Source organism: Leucoraja erinacea, chromosome 35, assembly GCF_028641065.1.
Source record: "Leucoraja erinacea ecotype New England chromosome 35, Leri_hhj_1, whole genome shotgun sequence".
In the NCBI taxonomy this organism is placed as follows: domain Eukaryota; kingdom Metazoa; phylum Chordata; class Chondrichthyes; order Rajiformes; family Rajidae; genus Leucoraja; species Leucoraja erinaceus.
The window spans coordinates 2,533,689-2,545,857 of NC_073411.1; the positions used below are offsets into that span (position 1 = coordinate 2,533,689).

The 12,169-nt window shown below is 49.4% G+C and overlaps 1 protein-coding gene across 1 annotated transcript in view; it reads right to left on the minus strand.

Moving 5' to 3' along the window:
• LOC129713174 (inactive carboxypeptidase-like protein X2) overlaps positions 1 to 12,169 on the minus strand; it is a 100,732-nt gene that overhangs the window by 49,636 nt on the left and 38,927 nt on the right. The window lies entirely within an intron of this gene.

A 12,169-nucleotide genomic window follows, 5' to 3' on the forward strand; every position in this document is an offset into this window, starting at 1 on the left:
TTTCTAAATGTTTTTGTCTCGTTTGTATGTAGTTTTTTTTTTTTTTTTTTGTGTGGTGTGTGGGGGGGGGGTGGGGGGGGGGGGGGGGTGGGGGGTAACTTTTTAAACTCTTTCCCCTGCACGGAGAACCCGACCTTTTCCCTGTCGGGTCTCCGTTGTCGTTGGGGCCTAGCACCGTGGAGCGGCCTCCAACTGGAACGGTTGGGGGCTCCAGTCGCGGAGCTGCGGACTTACCCACCATCGTGGAGCTGGCCGAGTTCGGAGCGGGAGGAGCGGTGGTGGTGCGCTGCTGTGGCCCGACCCAGGAGATTTGGAGGCTTACCGCAGGTCTGGTGGACAGTAACACCGGGAGTCCGCGGGTCTCTGCTGGGAGACCGCTTTTCGGGGCTTCCGCAACGGCGACTTCTCCCGCCCGAGTTGCGGGGTTGAGGATGACCTGGAGTGGGGCCTTGCATCGCCCGGCGTGACTATAAATGGCCGCGGGACTTGTTAGCGCATGCCGGGGGCTCCAACACCAAGACTCGGAGCGCGGCCTTGCATCACCCGGAGCGGTTTTATAATTGCCGCGGGACTTATTTACCATCGCCCGCCGGGGGCTTTGACTCTGACATCGGGAGGAGAACGAGGAGTGCAGGGGAGAGATAAGACTTTGCCTTCCATCACAGTGAGGAGGAGATTCACTGTGATGGATGTTTGTGTAAATTGTGTTGTGTCTTGGTTCTTCTTCTTGTTTGTATGACTGCAGAAACCAAATTTCGTTTGAACCTCTGGGTTCAAATGACAACAAATAAATTGTATTGTAGAATAGAGATCTTTGGTTCGTTCACCAATATTCCAAAACTTACTTTGGTCATCGAAGATACACACAAAATGCTGGAGTAACTCAGTGGGTCAGGCAGCAGTCTGGAGAAGGGTCTCGGCCCGAAACGTCACCTATTCCTTTTCTCCACAGATATGCCTGACCCGCTAAGTTATTCCAGCACATGATCATGAATGAAAATCCGTCACCAGAGACTCAGGTCTGACTCTAACAGAGCACCAAGACCGTGTAAATATTTATATATGTGTGTATATATTTATATTGTGGTATATGGACACACTGATCTGTTTTGTAGTAAAGGCCTACTATGTTCTGTGTGCTAAGCAAAGCAAGAATTTCATTGTCCTACCAGGGACACATGACAATAAACTCACTTGAACTTGAACTTGAACTAAAACTGTCAGAAGTATATTTTATGGATGAAACATTAAAATGAGGCCCCACCTATCCTATCAGGTGGATGCAAACAAATCTATGGAAATATTACAAAGATCATAAAGTTCTCCAATGCTTTGATCAATAATTTGCCCTCACCAAGTAAATTATTGTTGCCACTATCACATCACATTACTGCTCGTAGGATCTTGGATTGCCTAGTTTAATTTAGAGATATAGCACAGAAACAGGCCCTTCGGCCCACCGAGTGCGTGCCGCCCACAATCCCCGCACACTAACACTACCCTATACACACTAGGGACAATTTACATTTATAAAAAGCCAATTAACCTACAAAACCTGTACGTCTTTGGAATGTCGGAAGAAACCAAAGTTCTCGGAGAAAACCCACGCAGTCACGGGGAGAACATACAAATTCCGTACAGACAGCACCCGTAGTCAGGATCGAACCCGGGTCTCTGGCACTGAGAGAGCTGTAAGGCAGCAACTCTACCACTGCGCCACCGTGCCGCCCTTGTTGTTGTGGACAGACTAGCTGCCACTTAGCCTACCCTACAGTAGAATTACATTTCAAAGAGGTATGATTAGCAGTAAAGTGTTTTGAGATATTGAGATAGGCACGACTTACATACAAGTGTTTAAGAAGGAACTGCAGATGCTGGAAAAATCAAAGGTAGACAAAAATGCTGGAGAAACTCAGCGGGTGAGGCAGCATCTATGGAGCGAAGGAAATAGGCAACGTTTCGGGTCAAGATCCTTCATCAGACTGATGTGGGGGTGTGGAAAAAAGAAAGGAAGATGCGGAGACAGTAGGCTGTGGGGGAGCTGACTTACATACAAGTCATTCTTTTTATTTTTTGCATTAAATTGTTCTTCAGCTACATTTGCCCTCTCTGTCAAACTGGATATGATCACTTGACCATGATGGGCCCACTCCTGCATACGTTCCATCTGGGCAAGTGTGAGATGCTGCACTTTGGGAGGTCAAATGTAAAGGGAAAATATACAGTTCATGGCAAGACCCTTAACAGCATTGCCACACAGAGGGATCTTGGGTTCCAAGTCCAAGTGGCAAAGAAGGTGTATGGTGTGCTTGCCTTCATCGGTTGAGACATCGAATATAAGAGTCAGGAAGTCCTATTGCACCTTTACAGGCTAGGTCAAGTGTGGAGTTTTGTGTTCACTCCTTGTGGTCCTATTACAGGAAGGATGTGGAGGCTTTGGAAAGGGTGCAGAACAGGTTTACTAGAATGCTATGAGGTCTGAAGAAGGGTTTCGGCCCGAAATGTTGCCTAATTCCTTCGCTCCATAGATGCTGCTGCACCCGCTGAGTTTCTCCAGCATTTTTGTGTACCTAGAATGCTACTTGGATGCTGCTTTACAATAAGGTGAGATTGGACAGACTTGCCTTGTTATCTTCAGAATGTTAGATTTTGAAATTATGGGGTGCATTGAGAAGTTAGACACAAAGTGCTGGAGTAGCTCAGAACAGAGAAGGAATGGGTGACGTTTCGGGACGAGACCCTTCAAGTCTGAACCAGCATCTGCAGTTCCTTCCTACATAATGTAAAGGTAGATATATCTTCCAGCGTGGAAATGTCAAAAACTAGAGGGCGTAGCATTAAAGTGAGCGAGGCAAAGTTTAAACGAGATGTGCGCGGCAAGATTTCCGCTGGAAGGGGTGGTGGTGGAGACATATACGATCAAGGGTTATAGATAGGCACATGGATACGCAGGGAATGGAGGGATGTCGATCATGTGGCGATTAGCTTCACTTGGCATCATGCATGGCACAGACATTGTGGGCCGAAGGGCCTGATGCTGTGCTATATAGTATATGTTCTATGTTGGGACAGACTCCTGCGTCTTCCTGCTTTATCAGGACAAGTGAATACTGACACAGATCTTCACTGTCGGGGCACTGTTACTGCTTGTCATTATATGCTTTGCCAGAGCAGATACATATTCACTTTCCTCTGCTCTGTCAGGCCAGGCTAGTACAGGTGCACAACCTTTTATCCGACAGCCTTGGGACCAGACACTTTTCGTAATTTGGAATTTGTCGGTCTTCGGAATGGAAATTTTTTAGCGTAGATTTTAATGGCTGGCTCAGTGGTAGAGTGCCCGGCTCATATCCGCAAGGTCGCAAGTTTGCGCCTTGATCCCGGCAGTTCCTCGGTCGCGAGTTTGAGTCTTCAGTGTAGTTTTTTTCTTGCAGAATAAATGTCCGTATGAAATGCAGTGTGTTGAATGAATTCCTGAATTTGTAAATGTGACCGCAGCATTGAATCACCTCCCGCACTCATGTCACCCTAGCGGGGCTACATGCCCTTAGGCGGCCTAAGGCGGCATTTTCACACTCTTATATCCGTGTGCAGCAGAGACGCCAAACGTGAGCTTTGGTGTGCAGACGACATCCTGGAAAAAATGTCTGGTTTCTTCCAGGTAGGCGATATACCCTCCCGCGCAATATACCCTCCACTTCTCTTTTTAGTTCCCCTTTCTTCCAGGACCGATCCGAGGTTCCGCTGTCACCTCTGCGGGCCACCCTCGGTGAACGCTCACTCAACTTTGTCTTGGGATTCCTACTCTCCCGGTCAATGTACCCTCACCATCTCTTTTATGAATGGGGATTTAGTTCCCCTTTCGTCGAGGACTGACCGGAGGTTCCGCTGTCACATCTGCGGGCCGCCCTCGGTGAACGTCCTGTCTCCCTGTCCCTGGGATAGCAGGGGGCGATCAAACAGCACAATACCCCCCCTCCCTCCCCCCCACCCCCAACTCCAGAGGAATCCGCTCCCCGATGGGCCGCTACGGCGACAAGTGGCAGTTCGCCCACAGCCCGAGAACAAGACGCACCTTGCGCACCAGCAGCAGCTGCCCCTCTGGAGTTGGAGCAGGGCTGGACTGGAGTTGCTGATCTGGGATCTCCGTGCTTGCAGTGGGCCTGGGGGTCGGTGTTCCGATGAGGGGGCACAGCTCGGGCTGTGGGCGAACTGCCACTTGTCGCCATAGCAGCCCATCGGGGAACGGCTCCTGGTGGTCCTGATATCTCCCGCTAGTTTGCAGTTTTCCTCTGGAGTTGGAGCGGGGCTGGGCTGCTGCTGGCTGTGGGTCTCTGGGATCTCCGTGCTTGCAGTGGGCCTGGGGGTTGGTGTCCCGTTGGTCCTGACGTCTCCGGTGACTGGCATTGCCGACGTGAAGACAGTGCAAAGCCCCCGCGCCGGTGCAATGAGCGGGGAGCTGGAGAGGGGAGGGAAGGGGTCACACACATGGCCGGGAAGCAGAGGGGTGTAGGTGGGGTGAAACTGAAGGGAGCGACAATCTGCAGCTCCCTGCCCGCTGAGTTAAAAAAAGTTCCCGCGCAAGACTCACGATACACTGTGTATCGTGAATCTACCGTGGGAACTTTTTTAACTCAGCGGGCAGACAGCAGCATATTGTCAATTATTAACCCTCCCGCGCAATATACCCTCACCTTCTCTTTTATGGATGGGGATTTAGTTCCCCTTTCTTCCAGGACCGACCGGAGGTTCCGCTGTCACCTCTGCGGGCCACCCTCCGTGAACGTTTTCAAGGACCTTTTTTCAAGGACTGAAAAAATGTCGCTATTCGGAGGTTTTCGTTATTTGGATCTTCGGATAAAAGGTTGTGCACCTGTACTCACATGTGCACGCTCTCTTGGGGCAGCCTGATACCTGAATGCATCTTCCTAGTTAGGGCAGGTTGGAAGCTGGATATATGTTGTAGGAAGGAACTGCAGATGCTGGTTTAAACCAAAGACAGACATAAAATGCTGGAGTAACTCAGCGGGACAGACAGCATGTCGGGTCGAGACCTTTCTTCTTCTCAGCAGTGGAAACAACCTCTCCATATCCACTCTATCCAGGTCTTTCATTACTCTGTAAGTTTCAATGAGGTCCCCGCCTCAACCTTCTAAACTCCAGCGAGTACTGGCCCAGTGCGGCCAAGCGCACATCATATGCAAAGCCACTCATTCCTGGAATGTTTAAGAAGGAACTGCAGATGCTGGAAAATCGAAGGTAGACAAAAATGCTGGAGAAACTCAGCGGCTGAGGCAGCATCTATGGAGCGAAGGAAATAGGCGACGCTTTGGGTCGAGACCCTTCTTCAGACCCATTCCTGGAATGAGTTCCGAGAGTTGTTGCCTCACAGCACCACAGAACCGGGTTCCATCCTGACCTCGGGTGCTGTCTGTGTGGAGGTGGCACGTTCTCCCTGTGACTGGGAGTTTCCTGTGGGTGCACCAGTTTCCTGCCACATCCCGAATGATGTGGGGGTTTGTAGGTCAGCCGGACCTCTGTAAAATGATGATGTTATGAAATGCAGGGAAGGGATGATGTACAGCTGCACAAAATGTAAAAACCATGAAAACTCAATGTGAATACATGGATCTAATTTGCGCAGTTTTCAGTTTCATGGTTGAATGGTACGGCTGCATTTAAGTGTATTAGTCTAGCCAGAATGTACATGAACTATCTGGTTACAATTTACTCTTACAATTGCTACCTCCATGTTTCTTGAGTCAACGTCCAGAACCCACAAGGCCCACTGAAGAGACGTTAACTTCAATGTGGGTGGCACAACGGTTCAGTAGTTTGTACCGCTATCGGTCAGAGCCGGCGCGGAGTCGGTCAAGGCCGGAGACAGTGACTGCCGTCGGTGAGTGAATCTGTCGGTGAGGGAAGACCGTCGATGAGCGAGGGCTGTCGTCGGAGCGAGGAGGGACCGAGAGCGTGGAGGGCCGTCGGTGAGGGAGGAGGGATGTCGACAAGAGTGACGGGCTGGTGGAGAATCATCACCCACATGAGTGCCGGCATTCGTTCGGTTGAGAACTTGCCGCCAAGGACTAAAGGACCCGATGTGGGGGTGCAAAGAATTTACAGCTTCAGAGACCCTAGTTTGGCCCTGACCCGAGTGCTGTCTATGTGGAGTTTGCATCTTCCCCCCTCATGACCACATGGATTTCCACTGGGTGCTCTGGTGCCCTCACGGACCCCAAAGATTTCCTTTAGACTTTAGAGATACAGAGCAGAAACAGGCCCTTCTGCCCACCGAGCCTGTGCCAACCAACAAATACCCCGTGCACTAGCACTATCCAACACGCTGGGGACAATTTACATCTTACAGCGGCCAATTCATCTTCAAATCTGTACGTCTTTTGAGTGTGGGCGGAAACTGAAACACCCGGAGAAAGCCCAAGCGGTCATAAGGTGAATGTACAAACTCTGTGCAAACAGCCCTGTTAGTCAGGATCGAACCTGGGTCTCTGATGTTGTAAGGCAGCAACTCCACTGCTGCACCGCCCCTAGATGAGCAAGTTGCCACTACAATATAATTCTCTGTGTCGGCAAATGACAAAATAATCAAAGGGAAATTGAAAGGGTGTGTGTCTGAAGGAAATATCATCCATTCAATTCCTCCAGAGATGCTGCCTGACCCGCTGAGTTACTCCGGCACTTTGTTTGTCAGAGAGTGTAAGTCAGAAGGGTACAGGAAGTTAGTGTTGGGAACCGCAGAGAGCACTTGGTGGCAGGCACCATGGGCCGATCAGGCCAAATGGCCTTCCTTTGTGCTGTAATTAGAATGTTTTTCTGCAGCAGTAAAGGGCCTGCCCCACTTGGGCAACATTTTCAGCGACGGCCTGAAAAGAGGTTGTCGCGGCATGGTCGGGGCATGATGCGGGGTGATGCGTATAGTGACGCACGGTGTCTCCCTGTCGCCCCTGGATCTTGTATAGAAACATAGAAACATAGAAATTAGGTGCAGGAGTAGGCCATTCGGCCCTTCGAGCCTGCACCGCCATTCAATATGATCATGGCTGATCATCCAACTCAGTATCCCGTACCTGCCTTCTCTCCATACCCCCTGATCCCCTTAGCCACAAGGGCCACATCTAACTACCTCTTAAATATAGCCAATGAACTGGCCTGAACTACCCTCTGTGGCAGAGAGTTCCAGAGATTCACCACTCTGTGTGAAAAAAGTTCTTCTCATCTCAGTTTTAAAGGATTTCCCCCTTATCCTTAAGCTGTGACCCCTTGTCCTGGACTTCCCCAACATCGGGAACAATCTTCCTGCATCTAGCCTGTCCAACCCCTTAAGAATTTTGTAAGTTTCTATAAGATCCCCTCTCAATCTCCTAAATTCTAGAGCGTATAAACCAAGTCTATCCAGTCTTTCTTCATAGGACAGTCCTGACATCCCAGGAATCAGTCTGGTGAACCGTCTCTGCACTCCCTTTATGGCAATAATGTCCTTCCTCAGATTTGGAGACAAAAACTGTACGCAATACAGTTGCGTACGTATAACATTCATAAATCTTCATGTGACATCTGGGTGTCTTTTCATGCCGTGCACCCTGTCACACGCTGACATACGCTGTCCTGCGGGTGACACCCGGTGGCGCGGGTATATAAAGCGCCGACTTATCCATTAAAAATGTATTGGTCCTTAGATTTATTGTAGATAAGTTCATTTCCAATGTGATTATTATACTTCGGTGTAACCTTCTTGTGTTGTGAAGGTGAGTGACACGGAGTGTCGTAGCTTGAAGTGGCGGTGACGGTGAATGTGGTACAACTTGACGGTTTTTAGTGCGTCAGTCACTAACGTTCACAGTCGCCAAAAAAAATCGCAAAGTGGGATTAAAGGCCCATAGCAGCAGAAGGGTTAACATGCACAGTAACACATGCAAGCACTTTGTGTTGGCACATCTGTACTGTATTAATTTAGCTCCGACTTGGGATTAGAGTTGGTGGAGGAGGCAGATCAATTGCAAGGATGATTTAAAGCCAGCAACAACATAGCAGCTTCCAAAACCTCGATAAATATTGACTTAGGGAGAGAGCAATATCACAGCAGTGTTTCTGGACAAAAGCAGACAAGACCTGGCAAAGGAAGCCACAATCTTAGAAACCAACAAAAATGTTAATGTAACTCAGTGAATGCTATAGAAACTGATGCAGGAACCACAGATCTAGGCCATAGATCCCGAGACACGATTTAAAATCCAACCAAGGTTGCTGGAGAATTTAAATTTAAGTAAGTCAATAAAATCAGAATTTGAATAGGTAGTCTTAACGCACAAGAAATCTCCCAAAAATCCCATCTGGTTCTTCAGGTAAGGAATTCTCTTGTTCTTAGCTAGTTGGCATCATATTGAGCACAGACATTATGGGCCGAAGGGCCTGTTCCTGGATAGTTTAGTTTAAAGGTACAGCGTGGAAACAGGCCCTTCAGCCCACCGTGTCCACACCGACCATCACACTAGGAATAATTTACATTTATACCAAGCCAATTAACCCACAAACCTGTACGTCTTTGGAGTGTGGGAGGAAACCGAAGATATCGGAGAAAACCCACGCAGGTCACAGGGAGAACGTACAAACTCTGTACAGACAGCACGTGTAATGAGGATCGAAACGGAACCGCTGGCGCTGTAAGTAAGCACTCTACCGATGTGCCGCCCGTGCTGCCCTATGCTGTGATTGTTCTATGATGGACCCAGTAACTGCAGACCCACCAACTCTGACGGTCGTTCCAATTCAGCAGCAGTTAGGCATGGCCTGTAATGCCTGACATTGGCAGAGACGTTCTCATTCCATGACCCAGTTAATAAAGGCAAATGTAAATGAGCTGAATCTTACCTCTTTCCCTTCCTGTATTGCTCTGTGTAACTATTGTAAACAGCGAAATAATTGTGGCTACAACATTCACAACAGTGGACCAGAACAGCAGCAAAACGTGTGGAGATTCAGGACTTTGACGTCTCTGCTTGCGAGTACTCAGCGAATCCCAAGCCTCACAAAGTCACGGGTTACAAGTGTTGGCTTTTGAGCGGAAAACTTGGCCCAACGTTTGTGCTATTTGTCACTACCTGATAATGATGATAAATACTCTACGCTAAGAGCACGTCTGACACTTGTCTCCTGAGCACCGAGACTGAGATATCCCGCCCAAAACTCAACCCATTGAAAATAGTTGGCTGAACAATAACATCCGCTTTTTGCAATGAGTAGTTTGGTACTGAGATGCAGAGAGTAATTACTGGCAACAGAAATAGATTGGCATGGTTGATCTAATTAGGAGGATTCCCTCAACCACTACCATGTTCACAGTTGTAATTGGTACTGATCCAATGATACATTCCAACCCTTCCCCATTAAGTTTTGACTTCAGAGGAATCTGACAACTGGCCACTGAACAACTCTTTAGCTACTCGCTTTTGTTCCTCATTGCTGCTCTTCCATTGACTGGGTTGGAAGCTTCACCCATCTGCAGACACATGGCTTCTCCATTGAAATGCCTGTAAAGGGCTTGTCCCACTTACATGACTTTTTCGGCGACTGCCAGCACCCGTCATACATAGGTGGTTGCCGGTCGCCAAAAAATGTCAACATGTTAAAGGTAGAAGCCATCCTGATAGGTCTGGCTTCCAGCCTCGCCCCCCATGACACCAACCAGTACTTTACAATGGTAGACACAAAATGCTGGAGTAAATGGCCTGTCGCACGAGCATGCGACTGCATGCGGCAAGCGCGACCAAATTGGAAGCGGGGGCCGCGCGGAGGTCGAATGATACAAGATACAAGATACATTTAATTGTCATTTGGACCCCTTGAGGTCCAAACGAAATGCCGTTTCTGCAGCCATACATTACAAACACATAGACACAACATAATTTACATAAACATCCATCACATCGCTGTGATGGAAGGCCTAATAAACTTATCTCTCCACTGCACTCTCCCCCCCCACGATGTCAGAGTCAAAGTCAAAGCCCCCGGCTGGCGATGGCGATTGTCCCACGGCCATTAAAGCCACGCCGGGTGGTGCGAGGTCGCACACCGGGTCTTGCTGTTAGAGCCCCCGGCGTGCACTCGCAGAGTCCCGCGGCCATTCCAAGCCGCGCGGGGCAGTGATGTAGGCCCCGCTCCAGGAGCTCTTCAACCCCGCAACTCGGGCGGGGGAAGTCGCCGTTGCGAGAGCCCTGAAAAGCGGTCTCCCTCCAGGGACCCGCGGGCTCCCGATGCCGCCGTCCACAGACCTGCCTTTGGAGCCTCCGACTCTCCGGTAGCAGCAGCAGCAGCAGCAGCGCTCCTCCACCGCTCCACCCGCTCCGGACTCGGCCAGCCCCGCGACGGCGACGGTGAGTCGTAGCACCAGAGTCCCCGGCTTCTTCCTGTTGGAGGCCGCTCCTCGTTGCGGCCCCAACGACAACGGAAACCCGACGAGAAAAGGTCGGGTCTCCAGTGCAGGGAGAGATTTAAAAAAGTTTCCCCCCCACCCCACCCCCACCACCCCCCCACACACACACCCCAACAAAAAATAACAAAAACTACATTTAAACACAGACAGAAAATAATAAAACGCGGACAGACTGCAGAGGCCGCTGCTGACCAGAGTCGCGCCGCCCACCCATCGTATGATTCCGTACGAGTTGACATGAAATTCGAGCGAATGCGTATGGCGCCAAGACGCTGCATACAGTGTCGAGACACTGCATCCGGCGTCAAGACACTGCGTAGTGTCGAGACACTGCGTACGGCTTCAAGATGCTGCGCATACCCGTCGAAGCGGTGCTTACGGCCGCAATGCGGCTGCGGGCCGGCAGGCCGTTGCCGCGCGGAATTTTTGAACACGGTCAGTTTTTCGGAGCAAAATGCACGAGGCAGATAATTTACAATTTTCTCCCTCTCCCCCTCCCCTCTCTTCTTTCTCCTCCTCTCTCTCTCTCTCTCTCTCCCTCTCTCCCCCCCCTCCTAATGGGATGGAAATACTTCATGGAAAGAGTTGGGGAAAAGTCTGTGGCGTAATGTTTTGCCACTCCCTACAATACAATGCCGCCTGGCCACATGAATGTAATGGGACAGTTCATAAACTAAAAGAATGCACCAACGTTAGTAGAATGACTCATTTACTGCACAGCACAACAATGATGAAGAATTCTACCAACGTTGATGCAGATGCACACCAATAAATGCTGAGAAATCTCCCTCATGGGATGCTGACCATAAACTAAACGCATCATCACACCACACAGCCCGTCATCAGAGTCCTTAAGCCACAAGGGACATTTTGTAACTCTGGAAACATTTGCATTGTCTGATAATTCCAGCCAAAGCCACAAATATCAGTCATGCAACGTGATATAAATAGAGTAGATCATTGTAGTCCCAGGAGTAAACCATTTCCAGTTCCTCCTAAACCGATGATAATGTGTGTAATGCGTATTTAGCCAACTGAGGCAATGGTTGGGGAGGAGGGAAATTTAGTAACAAGTATGGTACTGGAGTACACTGGAAGAATGGCATTGTCCGATGGTTCAAGGCTGATGCACACACGTCTAAAGTTGCTAGGGACTATGTTCCTCTTGGATACGAAGAGATGTTAGAGCTGTGGCCTCACAATGCAAGTGACCCGGGTTTGATCCAGACCTCGGGTAATGCATATGTGGAGTTTGCACGTTCTCCTTGTGTCCATGTGGTTCTTTCCAGGTTCTCCAGCTTCCTCCCACATCCAGAGCCGGATTTACCATTAGGCTACGCAGGCGGAAGCCTAGGGCCTCAAAATCTAGGGGCCTCAGGCCAAGCGTGCATAATATTTTTGACACTGTCATAGTCCTTTCTTACATATGTTGTCACAACGCGCTGTAGTCTCCCTTCAGTAATTTTCCTTGCCCTCCATTTCAGAATAATAATATTTTAAGCCGATAACTCGACACTAGCATTGGCAATAAATAAATAAATAAATAAATAAAAATCACGTCTTTCCAGCCCCCTATCTCATTGGCCACGTTCGGCTGCAAATCAGTGTCAATCTGGTAGACCAGCTTCCTCTAGTAGTGGGGGTGGGGGATTGGGAGGGGCCTCACAAGTGGAACAGCTTAGGGCCTCTCAAGTGGAACAGCTTAGGGCCTCTCTTCATCTA